The sequence below is a fragment of the Anopheles merus genome, chromosome 2R (genome assembly GCF_017562075.2).
Source record: "Anopheles merus strain MAF chromosome 2R, AmerM5.1, whole genome shotgun sequence".
Classification (NCBI taxonomy): domain Eukaryota; kingdom Metazoa; phylum Arthropoda; class Insecta; order Diptera; family Culicidae; genus Anopheles; species Anopheles merus.
In genome coordinates, this window is record NC_054082.1 from 9,229,844 (window position 1) to 9,242,997 (window position 13,154).

The 13,154-nt window shown below is 48.3% G+C and overlaps 1 protein-coding gene across 22 annotated transcripts in view; it reads left to right on the forward strand.

The window, feature by feature from the left end:
• LOC121588695 (TLD domain-containing protein 2) overlaps positions 1–13,154 on the forward strand; it is a 106,678-nt gene that overhangs the window by 37,813 nt on the left and 55,711 nt on the right. For 10 of the 22 annotated variants that reach the window (XM_041906938.1, XM_041906947.1, XM_041906944.1 and 7 more), the window contains exons 1-2: positions 6,191–6,346; positions 7,803–8,676. The exons of 8 other annotated variants lie outside the window; for them this stretch is intronic. The gene's annotated coding sequence lies outside the window, so the exon portion shown is untranslated. Of the gene's footprint in view, positions 1–6,182; positions 6,347–7,656; positions 8,677–13,154 lie in introns of those variants that run through there. 4 more of the 22 variants (XM_041906943.1, XM_041906940.1, XM_041906942.1 and 1 more) reach the window with 4 other exon arrangements.

Below are 13,154 nucleotides of genomic sequence, written 5' to 3' on the forward strand. Positions count from 1 at the left end.
ATAAACGCCCTAAAGTCCTCGCAAACTAGCAAGTGTGTGTCGCCCAACTGGGCAAAGAGGTAGTATCGTACGAAATAGACCGCCACGCAAGCAGCAGGTGGTGGGATGGTAGTTGGAGGAAGCACGTCGCCATGTGTTCCGCCCGGTGACCTTATGACCGACCTGTCTCTCCTAGACTGCTGTCGTGTGTTGGCTATCCTTTTCCGTCTGTGTGCTTTGGTCACATCACATGGGGTTCGCGCTCTAGCTTGCGCATGCCCTTTGCCTGTTGGAGTGTGTGCTAGTGCGCGCGCGCGCGCGTTCACAGCCATCCGAGCGCGGTACCAACGGTGGAGGTGAAGGCCATATCCTCCGGTCGTCGCTAAGCGATGCAATAATCATTCGCTGCATTATTCTCCCCTCCCGCCCAGGTGGCAGCACCAGTTCGGTACACACAGCGCCTTCTCGGAGCACACGATGCGTGTCTCCAGTCGCAATAAGCGCGAGAAAAATACAAAAAAAGTGTAGATATCGAGCAGAGTTTACAGTCAGAAAGAGCTTTTTAACCATGTTAGAATTTTAAACGAGAACTTGTAACATATTTAACACACATACAAGGTTTTAATGTTCCCTAAAATGCATTCAAATGCAACCGTACGCAAATCCTTTCATGCAAAGCATTTTTATTTTTATGCGCTCTTTCTTTTCGCCATTGCTGTTTTGCATCATAAACCCACAGTCTGCCCCACACTCGGTGTCGGCTCCTTCATTCTGTTTCAACTTTCGACATTTGGAAATCCCACCAAGAAAGTGGACGCAAAGCCGTCTGGAGGGCTCGAACGAAAGCAAGACATGTAAAGCCTGAGCGCTGTAAGCGTTACAAAGTCTCAAGTGGAACCCAGCCGCCCACCCTCAGGCAGCTGCACAACTATTCTACCGTACCTATGGGGTTAAAATCCGCCCTGCAGACAGACACTGGTGGTGTAATGCAGCGCCCGGTACACCAAACTATACAGGCTTGCTCTAGCAGAGGCATGGGAGGCATGAAGCATTAGTTATTTGCACTGTTGTTTCGTGAAAGATATAAATAATGCATTACCCCTTGCCTGGGCCGGTCAGGTGCATTAAAACCACTGGAAGTATGATGAGCCTTCCCTAGTGCCGAAGTTGAGGTTTTAAAGTAACCAACCAACTTCTTGGATGTGATGTGATTCTGTTTAAACCATAAACTCAGGCAGCAAACATAACTATTGATCAATTGTTGTGCGTGCAGTAAGAGCTCACAAATATCTAACCGTCAAAGATGTGTCAAAGTTACAGCTACTGGTGGTTCGTGTTTGAACCTTTGAACTTTATTTCGGTTTGCTTAACAGCATATCGAACAAGCAACACACACACACAGACCCAACCCTTACACGAAATGATATTCCGCATTCTCCGTACTGCAGTTGCAGCAAGCAACCATGCACCAGCGTGTCGTTGTTGTGTTGTTGTTCTGTTTGCGAAAACCTACAGCTAGACTGACCCCGATCGATCGTCTGTCTGGCGCGGGCCCAACAGTAGTAGCGGCACGGGCGACGCCATTTGAGGTGGGTAGAAGTCCCGCGTAGAAAAAAGAAGCCAACCCCGATGGAAGCAACACCGAAATCAAGAAGAGCAACACCGAAGAAGAAGAAAAAAAGTACACAAAAAATACCCATCATAAACGAAGAAACGATGTAACCGTGTGTAAAACAATACACCCCGTTCGGTGCGGTGGCCATACACGTGTCGAATGTGGTTGCATCTGGGCAAAGGAATGACTGACTGGGCGGTGGTGTTGGTCACCGTGGGGGTTAAACAAAAATCGAAAGCAGAAAAATGGCAGAAGCTTGCTGCAGGCAAAGCAGAAGAAGCCCCATTATGCCCGGTGGCCAGTGGCCCAAATCGATGAGAAACGGACAGAGAAAAGAAGCGAGCGATGGCAAGCAGCAGCAACTCGTAAATGGGCGATACGTAACATACCGAAAATTCTTCCCGCTTGACCGTCGTGTTGCATGGTGGGTATGGGTTTTGCGCATGTCAAGAGGATGTGCCCTCCCGAAGGGTAGCAGCAGCAGCAGCAAACGTCCAGGCATTCCAGGGTCAACGGGGTTCCCTCCTCTTGGGGAGAGATCGTGGTGAGGGGAAAGGATTTTACGATATATTCCACGTCGGAAATAACTTCACATCACATGCAAAAAAAAACCAGTGGTGCTGGGGTTGCTGTTCATTGTCGTCCCCACGGGTTGCATTTCGGCGGGCAAAACACCGTGTGCGGACGGGAGCTTGCTGATGCACCGTTCCGACCCATTGGCACGTTTGTTTATGGTGTGAAAATTCCCATAAAAGCCACGCTTAATGCGGTTCGCCCCGGTATGAATGGGCCGAAGCTGATCGTGTGGAAATAAAGGCTCCCTCTGTGCGCGCTTCCCTCTCATCCGCCGGAGGGTAGATCCACTGCAGACGAGTGATTATGATGGAAACAACAGAAATAGTAGCAGCAGCAGCAACAGTAGCAGCAACAGCAGAAGCAGCAGAGCACCAATAACGTCAGGCACTTCTTGCTCAGCTTCCGAAGAGCTTACTCCCGAGAGTCCATTGTTTTGGGGATCGTTTGTTTCAGTTTTTTTGTGCCCTCTCTGTGGCATTTATCACCACTCCCCGAAGAGCCGTGTAAATAAACTACAACGAAAAGGGGTTACCGATAGTGGAATCCCTCGCGAGAGAAGCGTTCCATTGGAAAGGATACTTCAGTGCACCGTGTGGTATCTGGCAGTGAGCAAGGAGAAAGATTTATTGGTTTCAATTGGCAAAGGACAAAGAGTGTGCGTGTGTTTGTGTTAGTATCCTGTGGAACGTTTACACAAAATTGCACCGTAATGCTTTCGTATTCGCAACGAGGAGTTATGGAACATTTGACATTGCTTTCCGAGCGTTTAGACGTGGGTGAAATCAGGGTCTCATTACAGTGATGTCTTCATTCCGTATCAGCCGCAATGCTTAAATGAATTGATCGCTAGGGTACGATGGTATAGTTAACTGTTTGTTTTCCAATATAAGACATCCAGTTGTGGAATCTTTAAAGTCGTCCTGATACGTGTAAACCTGATCTACTGCATAGCAATGACTGCAGCGTTATTACACCCTTTTCAAACAACGATCCGTACCATTGTGTCAATAGAATGGTTTGAAATGTTACCTATAGCTCAAACCTATGATTAAATAGCATCCCAATCCGTTGATTAATTACACCCGCCAACCGGTCAGGGCATCCGATCAACAGCTCGTAAAAGATTGAAAAAAGCGTCCTCCCTGTACCTGCACGCACGGAGAATGATTAATCACACGACGCGTTGAAGCGGCGTGTGCGCAAGCGCGCGTGCCACGAATCATGCGTTACCTTCGCGTATTTGATGATGTCGATGCGCAAAAAAAGGGATGCAGGCGCACTCGCGCCAAAGTCACGCCGTCGTGCGCTTCCTGCGATGTTCTAGCCGGTGTCGAAATTGACCTTTTGTGCATTAAACTTGCAGCAAACAAACCAAAAAAAAAAAAAGCGAGAGGTATGGAAAACGGAGCGATGAAACGAGTCGTGCGAAATAATAATCGTCATGATGCGCGAACTCTGGCAAGAGGCTGTGGTTGGTGAAGATAAAAGTGTAATGGTGTGTGTTTGTGTGTGCAGTGTACAATGTTGAAATGATTAACATTTAGAGCGAACGCGATGCCTGACTAGAGCTCTGGAGGAGCCCTTGGCGGAAAGCAGTATAACAGAGAGTTATTTATCGTTCAAGGATCAAGGGCTCGCGATTACCGTCAGCCTGCGCCAGGGCGTCCGAGTAGCATATAAACGGTTTAACAGTAAGCTCTGCCGGTGTGGTATATAGAGAGCGCGCGAGTTAAACACCACGGATGGTGCCACGTTTTGCATGTTTTACCACCAGCAATACTCTCTCATAAAAGCCTGAAGCATACAGTATCATCAGTTAATGTCGTTGTTTATAGCCGGTTGAAAACAAACAATTAATTAGGTGGCGGTATTACACACTGCTCCTCTCAATTGGCGAGATGATAATGCTGAAGCAAAATTGGCAATAAAAGTATATGGTGTAAGTTACATTATTGTGGTTTTATTTTGTTGCTCAACCAGTATCGGACGTCTTTTTAACAGTGGTTCACCCATATTTATTTACTCTCATACCGCTCTGGCACTGAACATAGCTTTAATAACTAGATTTCGATATCTACCAATCTCATCAACCAACAAAATTATTACAATTAACTACAAGGGTTCCTTGAGGGTTAAATGGTTTTTAGATATCTTGCAGCATTATACTTTAAGAGTCACTCAACGGTACGATAATATTGTCGTTGATCGCTTGTATTGATTATGCTATTGCCTTTCAAAAATGAGCAACAATCGTCCTACGGCAAGTTTAGTCAATTAACTTTGTCAATGTCAATTGATTGACTTGAAAATCTACTGATATACTTCAAACGCTCTCAAAAATGCTATTCCTTTTATAATAATCAAATTCATAATCCTTTCGTGACAGCTCAAAACGACCCTTTGCTGAGGGTTGGATGTGGGCTTCGTGCCTGCTTATCGTAGCCAACTCTTATATCAACTGCATAATAGCCGATTTGTCCGAGCTAAGCACGTGTCAGAACGTGACAGTTGCCCCGTTAGCAAGCAGCTTGCACTGGCTCTCTGGGCGAGCCAACGCGTTTCAAACCTTCCAACGCGTTCGGAGGCTGACCCAGTGCGGTGCTAATCTGACCGCTTTGTTAGATGATTTTCGCGATGGGGCTCACACACACATACATACATACATTATTGCAGTAAAACCATAGCCCACAATTGACTGCTGGCGCTTGAAACACGCTTCTTAGCGATCGAAGCTCACGATCGCGGGTGAACAAATTGCACAAATTTGCGTGAGAACAACACTCTACCTAGGCGGCGGCACGATGAGATGGGGCCATAACTGACACCGTTCGCTACCTGTGCGAGGAAAGGTGCAACGAAGGGAACTACGTTAGTGTGTGTGTGTGTGGGTTTGGGCATGAGTCTGCTGAATAGATTTGTGTACCTACCGTTTTATGCTGCACAGCACACTCCGGCAGGGGAACGGTGGCGCTAGACCACGGCATCGAGTGACCGTTCGGTTGTGACCTGCCTCACGTGAATTACCTTTCACTTTCCGTTTGGCCACATGGAACCAGTTGCCAGGCCAGCTTAGGCTTCTAAGACGCGGGCTCTCTTAGAACTGGCTGCCTGCTACACCGCAGTCAACGCGTTGGAGCGTCGCGTCTGCTGTTAACTTCACACTGTTTTCAACAATCTTTCCGCTCACGTTGACTTTTAATGTAGGTTGACTTTTGATTAACTTTTGTGACAGTGCGCCATGAGTGATTTTGATTCGCCTAGTAAGGTAGCCCTTAATGTGACCGAATCTACTCTTAAGGCGAGCTCCAAGATTTAGTTCGCACCTTATGCCGACTGCTATGGAGAGGATCGTGATGTAGTTGGATTGTCGCGATATTAGATAATACAATATCAAGTTCAAGCACACGTCACTTTTAGTGTTAATTTAGATCAATACTGCGTGATGCATGCCCAAAGTGTTCGAGTATGACCTTATGCTTGAATGCTTGATTAGGTCGTGGTCATTCAATGTGACTTTGCTGTCATGTACACAAAAATCACAATTTTAATTACCTATTTCCGCCCAACCTTCTTCAACAATAACGATGCAACAATTGCAGAACTTCTCTGTGCCCAGAAGTTCTGCAATTACCACTGCTTCCAGTGAAACATCACGATCGCGCCTCGGTCTTGCACTGAGTGACTGTCGAGAATCACATGGTACGAAAGCTCGGCCTGATCGTCTTAAGTCACTCAGTGCTGCAGGAAGAAGAAGCAAACAGCAAAGGGCACTCAGGCAGGTAGGTATACGACGATCACACGAAAGCTCACACGCGCGCACTGTTCCAGCGAAGCACACGCAGCACACAGTGGTGGAACTCGCGCGCGAGCTTTTAGCGCACCCGAGGACCGACCGTAACCGAACCGAACGGTCGAGGTACGATCGTGCCGGTTTTGGCCATCGTGCCCGTGCTGTGCGGCTCGTGAGCGGTCGAGCTATTAAACATTTTCGAACGGCAAACACGCATTTTAGTCTCCAACCAGTTGCTCCAACGAACGCAAGCGCCGCCAAAGGCAGCAAAGGCTAGCGATTTCTTCCGCGATTTTCGTCTGTTTTGTGTCTGTGTGTTGTATGTTTTCTTACCCATCTGTTGTCCAGCACCCCTTGTACGATCCCTTACACGGCGAGCCTAGCAGGTATCGCGATGTGCACAAGTGTACGAAGAAAAGGGCAAACGCGTTTAAAAATCGATTATTGGAACGTTTTTCGGGTTGATAGGAGTTGTGTGCTACACCGCTAAAAAACTTGTCTATACAGAAACTGCCGCATGTGCGTGGCTTGTGTGTGACCCTCTTCGGGCGGAAGTGTGTGCGTGAATTTGCGTGATTTGTGTTTTGTAGAATGATTATGATAGTGTGTCGCAATCTGGAGCTATCGTATCCTCCAACCGGACTGGCGCAGTGCAAGGATTAACAGTGGCAACAACAAAAATCTTGCATAAATACTGCACTTTTCAATCGCTATCAAGCTAGGCTTTCCCGCTCTCTCGATACTGTTGGCCTTTTCCATTTCGGTTCGGTGTGCGTTGCATCGTGGCGCGAGGGTCGTTACCATCAGCTTTTTTGTTGTTGTTGTTGTTTGTTGGTTGCTTCGCTTCTTCGTTGACGCCACACCACACTCCATCATACTTTATTTTCCCAGCGCTCGTCCACCGCCCGCCCGTCGAGGGTGGTTTCTCTTTCCACACACCCTCACACCCGCTCTCAAACCCGGCTACTTCCACTGGTGGATCGCATTTCTTGGCCTAGGCTAACGGGTTTGTTTGCCTGTGTGTTTGCGCGCAGTGCATGCGATCGAGCGCGCGTCCAACGACAAACGATGACGACAGTTGCTATTTCTGCAGATCTGCCGAGACTGCAGAGTGCGCGGATTCGTTATCGCCGGCGGAACAACGAGAGCGAATCCGAGAGCATATAAACACACGCACACACACACATACACTCATACATCCACAGGGTGACGTTCATTTTGCAAGTGAAAGTTAGACGCCCTGCTCCTCTTTCGCTATCTGCCGGCTGTGCGCTGCTGTGCCTGTTGGGGCCACATGTGCTTTCGCGTGTGTTAGCAGGGCAGGGTAATGCGCCGCTCGCGCTATAGGGCTGTTGATCGCGGCATTGGATTCGTTTTTGTTACTCTCTTTCGCCTCCACCCTGTCGCTAAGATAACAACACTTACACACGTGTCGCTTGTGACCGGTTGTTCCTATCGTGCGGCGCCTGAGTGTATGTGTGTTGCGGAATGCCATTAGACCATTTTCTTACACACCATGTGCGCATCTTTCGCTTGCACTGGCGCGCTTAGTAGCACTGCGAGAGCGTGCAATGTCCTTTTCCATTCTCTCGCGGCCGTTTCTCTCGCCAAGTTTCCTATAAATACAGCTCCGCGATTCTGATTGTTTCTGGGTGGTGCGACACACCTTTTCCCGTCTAGTGAGTTAGTGTGCTGTGGCAGGTCCGTAAGGACGCACACCGATCAAGAACCGCAATAGTAAAAGCACAAGCTCGAGAGAGGGATAGCTGTTGCGCTAGTGACGTGCTATAAAAAGCAAACAAATGTTTTAGTTCTCGTCTCCTTTGATTCTGTATTGTGCAGCTCAACAACATCCCCGTAAATCAGCAATAGTGTGTACCAGTGCGATGTGACTGTAACATTTGTCAAAGCTAAAGATTTGATCGTGGCAGGAAACAAAATTGCTTGCTACTTCTTAACGTTTCTATCTAAAATCGTCTGCGTGTGCGTGTGTGTCCCTAAGTGCGTTTGAGTGCGTATAGTGCGGCATCTAAGCCGTCAGTGTGTGTGTTTGTGTGCGTGTGTAGATGCGTGTCCCTTATTCGATATATTTTGTGCGGTGGAGATTCGTAAATGTGTGTGATCATCTCCCGGTCGATGTGTGAACACGTGTAGTGGCTGTGTAATTTAAAGTGTCTGCTAAAAATCCGGAGAATCAAAAAAGGTCGCACCAGTACCTCCACTGGGCCTGTAGAACCCCGAACCCCGTAGCCTCTGAAGCTCAAAATCGAACCACCGTGGCCGCTGTTCCGTTGGTTGGTGGACGTGGCACGAAAAGGTGCTAAAAATAAGCTTCCCAGAACGCCATTTCGGACACATTTGCCCATTCTCCGCAAACTGACGATCGGGAGAGCGCAGCACACCCACACAGCGACGAAGGTCTGGGCAAGAAGAACCACCGTATCCTGAATCTAACGAAACACATCTTCTCCATTGCTCCGTTCGAACGAGCAAAAGCCCGGTGGTAGAAAGTGAAGAGCGGAGCAGAGTGGTAACAGTAGTAGTAGTAGTTCGTCAACAACCTGCGCTTGACCAACCTTCGTTACATCCCTCCCTTCCTGTGTGTTTATGTGCCATAACAGCAGCAGTGCAGTCATCGCAAGAACAAGAGCTGTGAGGGCACGTGCTTAGCGACCGAGTCAAGGTGTGATCGAGATACAGTTGCGGTGTACCGGAAGTAAGTTTGTAATACCGATATGCTCAATTGTGTGACTGTACTTTAGGAACCATCGATACAGAAGCTGCAAACGATTGTACTGTACTTTAAACGTCCGTTAATATATTGCCGTATATTAACAACGTATGGCATTAAATTCTCTCTTCAAGATTGAATAGAGGCATTAGAATCTCTTCAAACTAATTTAATCCAAAGAATCGAATACCCATTTTGTGTGGAGTATCTTCAATGCGGAAAGAGGCACTAACTTTGCGGCACACTTGTGCGAAGCTGCGGTGTGTCGCATCATTGCCAAGTCCTCCAGTGGGGCAGCATTCCAGCTGTTCACACGCACCCGCACTAACACACGCGCAGAAAACATCTGATTTGCCCTCGTCTGCCAACGATCATCAGCTCAGCAAACGGTAGGGATAGAAAGCACGGCCCCCTGCGACGAGTCCGGCTGCCACTAACACACATACATTCTCTTTAGTGATGGCTTAAAGCGGTCCGCCACCCCCAGGACACCAACCTCTGGAGGGTTCCTTTCTTTTTGAGCTGCGCACGAGACTTTTGACGTCCCGTGCGGGTTCCGAAGGGTTAGGAAGTGGGCTGGCCGATGCCTTCGTTTTCCGATAATCGTGACCGGTTTGTGTCGCTTCTTGCCCCTTTATTCCCTTGTTTCTTTTCGTATTCCTGGGGTCCAGAAAGCGGGATGATCCGGCAAAGAAAGTCGAGTTTGAAGCACACACTCTCTCATGCACTGCCTTTGCCGCGGTAGGGATGTGGGCTTTTGAAAAGAGATCTAATTGACGCTAATATTGGCCTCAATTTTGGGGGAAAACAGATGCACGTTATGCTCCCCCCTGCACGATGTTGGGTGTTGGTGCATAACCCCGGTATCTTCGGAAATTCTTCGGCTTGAGCACAAACACAAGCAAGAGCGCCTTTGTGTGCTGCTGCTGTTCAATTTTACCAACCAGAAACCAGAAACGAGCAAAGCGGCGGCTAGTTCCGCGATCATAATATCAGTTTAATGGTCTTACGGTCTCTCCAAAACGGTGTTTGTTCGGGCGCTTCACACAACGCAGAGCAACGCTGTTCGCTCCAAAAGTTTAACCACTCCGCGGCCGGCAACTCGCTTGCCCAATAGTGCACAGCCCCTCGCCACCCAGTCGCACACGACGCACCCAGAAGCGTCCGTTAGTCAACGAACGGCACACTCCATAAGCACCATAAGCACGTTGGCTGTGTAGCGCTTGGACACAGTTGAAATCTGGTTTTGCAGCCTGTTGCCTGCGCGAGCCCTCGTCGCGTCGCTCGACAGCGTTTGTCATATTTGCCTTCCTCGCGACTGATCGCGCGAGATTGGCCCGCGCTCGCTCGCCCGTGTGTGTGTCTGTGATCAGTTGGTGAGTTTTGTATCCGATGGTTTGGTTTGTTGATTTTTCTCCCATCTTTCCTGTTTGCTTCGCTGCACGCCTGCATACGTGCGTTGTGAATCAAGCTAACAACCACGCCGAACGGCGGGCCCATCCGAGACGCAAGTGGTAACCTTCTGGAGGTGTTTCATGCCGCCAAGCCCCACGAAACCAGTCGCGTGTGTAGCGGCTGATGGCAGGCAAGCCGACTGCTGAACCAGACGCGGAGTGCTCGCTCTCGCACAACCATGGAGCCTCCTGGAGCGGTCGCACTTGTGCTTAATGGCCTCCCCGAGCACGTGGAGCTACGCACGAGGGCAAGCGTAGTCAGCGCAAAGGAATTCTTGATCGGTTTGACGATCGGTTTTGAACGATCCACTATCCACAGAAGAGCTGGACGAGATTTTATGCTAATGCGGGCAATGAAGCGGTTGTTGATTTGGTGGATGTTGAAAAAACGGTTCTCAAGGTGAGGTGTCTAGCTAACTTCACATTGTGCCGGCGGGGCAGCGCTCACGGAAATGGTGCTTAATTATTTTGAAGCCGCTGCCGCAACAAGTCTCGTCAGATGTTGATAAATCCAGCAAATGTCACAACTGATCACCATCAGCAGTGTGCGACCAGCATTCTAGTACGCGTTCGATGTTGTGGTGCATGCTGGTGTTGGTAATTATTGATCTTTTCCTTTCCTTCCCAAAGCACATACTGCAGCCACTAGCAGTAGTAGGCACGCTACTTCGTGCTACCAGGATGCAATCGGGCCTGCCGGCCTGCCAACAACCGGCCTGCGCTCGGCTGAAGGCCAACATCCTCGAGCAGCAGTACAATTGCAAGAGAACTCGATCGTTAGAGAATGCTGTGAGTGAATTGGACGGTGCCGGGGGTCCCCGCCTGCCTGATTTGTTGTTTAGGGTTTCTTGATAGATTCTTACTTTGCCTACACACCATGGAGCTGTTGTAAATGGGATTGCTCCGCCACAACCAGTAGTAATAGCAGGTGGTAGAGATATGCAGTATGTGTCTGGGGTTTCACTTTCCAAACTCAGGCGTTTTGGGTTGGTTTGAATGGGATTTGAGGTGCGCTACACCGGTATGGACTGGTTTAGCCGAGATCATCGCTCCGGTGCGTTGCACACACATCACCCACAAGAAAGGTTGTTAGGAACTGGTTTGTAGCATTCCAGCACTTTCAACACGCACCCAGGCCAGTGCCCGGCAAGCTTTCAATAAATCCGTCTGGAAGCATTGTCCTTTTTTGTGGTTGAAGTTTATTTGACAAGTATCATCGATTACTTTGGTATTTGGTTGGAAAATCAACAGACGACGAATACATGTTCTTCCATGACTAACCTTAGCTTATTGTTGCTCAAATTCCCCTTGGATGCCTCTTGACGCAAATCGCTAATCCTGCGTCAATGTAAATCCCACTAACATTAAGTGAAAACTTACTATTCCTGGATAGGTGATTCCCAAAACTTATATTGTATTAAAATATTGTATTTTGAAGGTTGAATCCCACTATTATGTGAAAACTTACAGTTCGGGATAGGTGATTTCCAAAACCTTTGCACGATTCCATTTTGGAGGTTGAATTAGATCAGACTTTTTTTCTCCCCCACTGCCACCTACGGAGATGAAACTCCAATATGTGTGTGTGTTTGTGGAGATGCTCTATCTTTCATTAGAGAAGCGTAAATTAAGCCCAGGCACCTTACCTGTTCCTGGCCTAGCTTGCTCACCTTTTTTTTCTCCTTGCACCGGTTCACCTTAGCACCCTCCACATCCACACAGGCTGATCGTAGCCACGTAGCCTCACTTAAACCGATACAAATTGGCCCTTCTTCTAATGTCCATAGCTGTCTCGCTGTCTCCTTTTCTATTCGGTATACACACACACACACACACAGTCCACACAGACTGCTGACGCGTTGCGTGCTAGATTTGCACGTGTGAAAAATGCTCCTTTCTGACCTTTTTTTCTCTCTGAACCCCTAGACGTTGTGCGACAGCCTTCAAATAGCTCGCGATTCCATTGCACCCTGACCGGATTTCCTCCTCGCGTTCTAGTGGTGGGGACAGGGCGAACAGAAAAAAAATAAATTAAACCACCCCATATCCAATCGTTTGCGTATTGCGTGAGGCAATGCGGCTCCGGTTAGTGACATCAAGATGGCGTTAGCGCCGGGGCTTTGTATATACTCACTGATGCTGCTGCGGGTGCTGCCGCGGTTTCAGCGGTGGATGAAACAGAAATTTTACCACCGGCCACTAATTAGCACACCGGTTAGCGTTAATTATCGCTTCCTTAGAGTCCAGCGCGAGATTGCTTGCCACATAGCGTTTTGCTGGAATGAAAATATCACACTCAGTTTGCACTTGCGCGCGCGCGCGCGTTCGCTTACCATGGACAAAGCACCACGTCGCCGGGTCTCTCGGTGTTTGCATTCAGCTGAAGGTGCGCTGAACGTGCTGTGATGAGCCGGCCCATCACACGCTTGCGTGCGCAATCGAAAGCGAAAGGACAACAACATCTTCATACGAGGTTAAGTAGCTTATTTAAGATCGATTGAAGATTTTCTGTCGCTGCTTTTTTGTTGTTGTGTTTCACCCGTCGATTTGCTCTTTATTTGTTCTTTTGCCGTGTTGTGAAGGTAAATGGTTATTTTATTAAATGGAAAATGTTCCATTAAGTCACTTAAAATTTTGCATTGGATGAGCTGTTTTAAGTGCATCAGAGGCTCAGTTTGAAAAGGCAAAACATTCGAAATGATTCATACCTTAACTTTCCATTCGTAGCAACTTACAATTTCTCGAAAACTGCAAAAGTTCCCACGCAAAAGCAAGTAGTGTGATAAACGATGGTGATTTTTACTAGCCTGTAAGGCAGTAAAAATTCACTTTAAACCCTCTAACCTTCACAATCCTTTCGGGAGCGATCGCTCAAAACGATCGCTTTTGCCTCAATGGTGGTGCGTGCGTGTTGCACCGTCGACGGCCACAGGGGGTGGGTGGTTGGTTCACGACAATCAACAGGTGTACGTATCTCGTAAAGCATGGTCTTAAAGTTTGCATTCTCAT